Consider the following 4,392-nt stretch of genomic DNA (forward strand, 5'->3'; position numbering starts at 1 on the left):
TAGACTCATTCATTCAATGATTTCACTTGCAGAAATCATTTTTTAGGTATTTGTCCTGCTCTCTGAATTTTCACCTACTATCTGAACCATTCCAATCTCAGAGAATTCATTCTTTTATTAAGATTTCCCAGCACATGTTCTAAACTTTCAAGTCTCATTTTCATCTCTGTTTTTATTTTTTCTTAGGAAATTTTCATTTCACTTGGAAAAACACCTCCTGACCCTCTTTTCTCATATGTAGCCTGGTACACACTCCAAAGAACTCTACAATAAATGCAGGTTTGTTTCCCAAGATCTGTTTGTTGTCTTCATGTTATTCTTCCCTTTAGGTGCTCTTTCTTTGTTTTCACTTATTCCAAAAGGTTCATTAATTGTACTGGAGACTTAGTTTGCCTTTCTTTTTTCAGTTACTGCCCTCCTACTTCCATGAATGGCTTGGATGGTGTTTTTTTTCTTCCTTTTCTTTCTTTTATTCATTATATCTGCCATTATTTTGAAATGATAAAGCCTTAAAGTTATAGTTCCAGGTTTGTGGCTATATATTATGGGGAAGGAGGGCTTCCAGAAATGTCCAGGGTCCTATTAAGATGAGCATTTCTACACAATTGCCAAAGCAAATTATCGAAAATGTAGGTCTGATCATTCCCCTGCTCAGTAAACTGCCACTCGCAAGGTCCAGCCTCACTCACGACTCCAGAGGTGAACAATCAGTCAAAAAACAAACAGATGGAAGACAACTGTATCTTTACAGCCATGGGAATGCTTTGCAACTGATAGCTGCTCTGCCATCCCCAGGCCTGGTGTTTATTTTTATACCCATTTTCTTGCCAAACAGATACATTACCCAACACACATGTCCAAAGAGAGATAATTGGAAAAGTGATACATTAACTTTTAATAAATCACTTGATTAACATTCTATATTCTTGTATTGTGATTACAGACAGCATAAAGGTTTCACACAAGATTTTGTCACAGGTGGCTTAATTTTCTCATTACCCTGTGAGGAGTTTTGAGCTTACAAACAATCAAAGAAAATTACTTATTGCTTTTAATAAAATGGAATAATTAATCAACAGTTCTTAAAAGACAAATCAACAATTGTATCATTGAGGTTGAGGGGTACTGAGAACACAATTCAGATTGAATATTAGACTAATCATTTTTCAGGGTTTACTAGGGAGTTTCTGAGTTACTGGTTTGTGAAATCAAGTCACTGAGGCATATTGAAGCTTGATGTACCTGTACATTTTGTATGGGCCTTTATGATTGATTTGTGTGTTGGCTTCATGAGAATAGGTTTCTGTGAGTGGGAAAGTTTTGGGCTTGGCCTGTAGCTGCTGTTTCACTGGGGATTATGTACCTAAGTAAAAGTTAACCCATGGTAGTCTTTTGGGATTGGGTTTGAGGGTCTGATCTTTTGGTGATGTTTTAGAGAATTAGGGTACAGGTATTTTGCTCTTGCATTATTCCTTCTGAGACTTGGGGGAATAATAATCATGTCAATTCCATAGGTAAGGGGCATTGATGAAAGAGGTCATGTAAAAGGGGACAGAGTGGGCAGTCACATCTTGCCAAGGACCACTCTGTGGCCTCCTTACCTACCACACGTGACTCTGTCAAGGTGCTGTGGCCTGATGGCTCCCCACAGTAAACCCCAGTGCTTCCATATGACCTATGAGCCTATTCCTATCTCCCTTTGAACTTCAAAACTCTGCCCCCTCCATGGCTGGCTCATCCTAGAAACTTCCGTTGGTGCGTGGGGCCTCGTTACTCTTGAACAACCTTCTCCCTCCAGGGCCCACACTCCTTGAAATGTCCCTCCACGAGTCCCACTTTGACTCCCTCTCTACACTGGTGAGTCCCCTCTTGGAGCTTCCACTTTTTGGAGGAGCTCAAGTAGGCTTCCCTCCAGTCCTTCCTTGGCCCTGTTCCTGACTTCTTGGATGAATTAAGAGGCTGCTGATTATTTCCCTAGGAGAACAGATGTCACATTGAGAAGCATAACCTCTCCTTCCCTCCTTCTCCTCCTCTGTCTGAACAAGGAAGAAGCTGATCCCAAATCTAATTCTGATCTGTAAAGAAAAGAAAATAGGAGAGGTGGGTGCTGCAATTAGCGCTGCCTCTGGCATTGCCATTGTGAAATTCCCAGTGCAGTTTCTGGAGAAAGCAAAGTAAGGGTCCAGGAAAATCCTGGCAGCTGTGAGGTGGTGGTCTGCTAGTGATCGCTTCGTGTTGTTGCTGCCGTTCTCTTGTTACTGTTCCACATTTGTTCGGAACCTCAGAGAGGCAACCAAAAACATACATGGCATTTCCACGTTTCCTTGAGCTGCTCTGACACTCATACACAAGCACATTTGCCCTTCTCCAATTCTGTGGCGTCTTGCCAATTCTCTGTGACCTTTCGGAGATCACTGACAGGAGCTCAACTATCGTCGCTGCCCGTCTGTTTAGTGCCCTGGCATGTAATTCATCTGGGCTTGGTGACTTGAAGGAAGAAAGGAAGGAAAAGAAAGAAGAAACCTTTATTAATGTCTATTATGCTTATGACATATATAATAGACATTGTCTATTTATTATATGCTTATTACATTTGTTATTACTTATATCCTATTAATGCCTACTATGTGCTTTACAGATAGGATCTCATTTGAACCTCACAATAATTTATTACCCCCATTTTATAGATGAGGGAAACTGAGGCAGGCAGATTCAGTGACTTGCCCAGGACCACACAGCTAGTAAGTGTGTGAGGCTGGATTTAAACTCGGGTCTTTCTGAGGCTGGGTCCAACACTCTACCCACTGTATCACCTACCTTCCCTAAATGTATTGAGAACAGCTGATCATCTTCTTCTTTATCTTCTGATTCTAATTCCTGTTCTGTGATCGAGGGGAAATCTTACAGTTTTTTCTTCATTCATATTTTTATCAACTTCCTCAAAGCAGACTGAAAGTGTTTGAGCCGATTCTTTTTCATGGAGCACCATTTGTACTCGAAAGAATGGCTGACCAACGTTGGGTCAGACAGGAGTGTTTGGCCATCCTCTCACCTCGTCAACATAACAACTGGCAGGATTTGTCACCAGTGAGAAAAGCTGAGCTTCCAAAGGAAAATCAGAATTTTGGGAAACGTTCACCACCCAGAAGTCGATGGCTTGCCAAAGCCTTTCTGGACGAGCTCGGTGGTGGCGTTAGCAAATGGAACTTATGTGTCTATACTGTATCGTGAAATGTGTCAACATTGGGAGGACACGCACCCCTCGGCCTTTCCAAATGGCCAGTGCGGAATGCTACGATGTCGTGCATCAACAGCCAATCGCATGTAATGAAACAAAGGAGGAAAAGGTTCATCGTGTGCTGTCAGTTTCCCATTGCAACCAACCTTTGAGAAACAGCCCCTTACTGAGCATCCACACAGTATCGACACGAATATCCAGCCTGACCTGAAAAGTCATTCAGACCCTCCTCCCTTTGCCAGCTTGACGTCTGTGAGGATTTGTTTTCTGCTTCAACCTCAACACCATCCCAACACACTGAATGCAGAAGCAGAGAGAGGAGCCCAGCTGGCTTCTAGGATGCCAGAAATGAAAGAGAATTAGCCAAGCTGACCGGAGGTGATGGGGGAGAGGAAAAGAACCTCCAAGCTCCAAAATATCTCTAGCAGCTCTTTGTGGGGGCAAAGAACTGGAACCAGAGGGGATGCCCAGCACCTGGCGAATGGCTAAACGACGTGTGTATGAGCAGAACCGAGAGAACATTCTAGAGAGCAAAAGAAATAACATTTGTATATCCGTCTCCAGAGAAAGAACCGATCAATAGAAATAAGTAAGATATAGCTTCATATATACATGTATCTTTTTGTCAAATGATGCCTTCTCTAATAGGAGAAGGGAGGGGGGGGAGTTAACTGGGTATTTTAATGTGCCAAATAAAATATAGATTATATAGATTGGCCAAAATACATCACAATGGCACTCTTGGCGCTTTTTTTTCAAAAAGTTGTTTTTATAAAAAATGTTAACATGTTTTCTTTTGACATTTTGAAGTATTAATAAGTAAATATTTTTTGAATTTTATCAGTTTTCATTTTAAAGACTGTAAACATCAATAACTATAACCAAAACAAACAAAAGCTCCTTGGGATGCTCGATTTTCAAGAATTTAAAGGGATGCTGAGACCCAAAGGTTTGAAAACCTCCGAATTAGCAAGCAGGAACTGTCTGGTGAATGAAGAAAAATGCAGCTAGTATTCGCTGCCTCTATTTTTATTATCTTGTCTGTCATGACCAAACTTTTTCTAAAAGACTCATGTTTGAAGGGAGATGTCCAAAAGCTTTTTGGTAGACTTTTTCCCCATCACCTGAATTTTGGGAGCAGTATCATAATTGGT

General features: G+C 41.3%; 1 long non-coding RNA gene across 1 annotated transcript; it reads right to left on the minus strand.

Moving 5' to 3' along the window:
- Positions 1–740: 740 nt before the first annotated feature.
- On the minus strand, positions 741–3,931 carry LOC130455889 (uncharacterized). The gene is made up of 2 exons (XR_008914121.1): positions 2,818–3,931; positions 741–2,487 (listed from the first exon to the last, which is right to left on the minus strand). It is a non-coding gene; the product is annotated as an uncharacterized LOC130455889 (long non-coding RNA).
- Positions 3,932–4,392: the final 461 nt, after the last annotated feature.

Source organism: Monodelphis domestica, chromosome 8, assembly GCF_027887165.1.
Source record: "Monodelphis domestica isolate mMonDom1 chromosome 8, mMonDom1.pri, whole genome shotgun sequence".
NCBI classification, from domain to species: Eukaryota; Metazoa; Chordata; class Mammalia; order Didelphimorphia; family Didelphidae; genus Monodelphis; species Monodelphis domestica.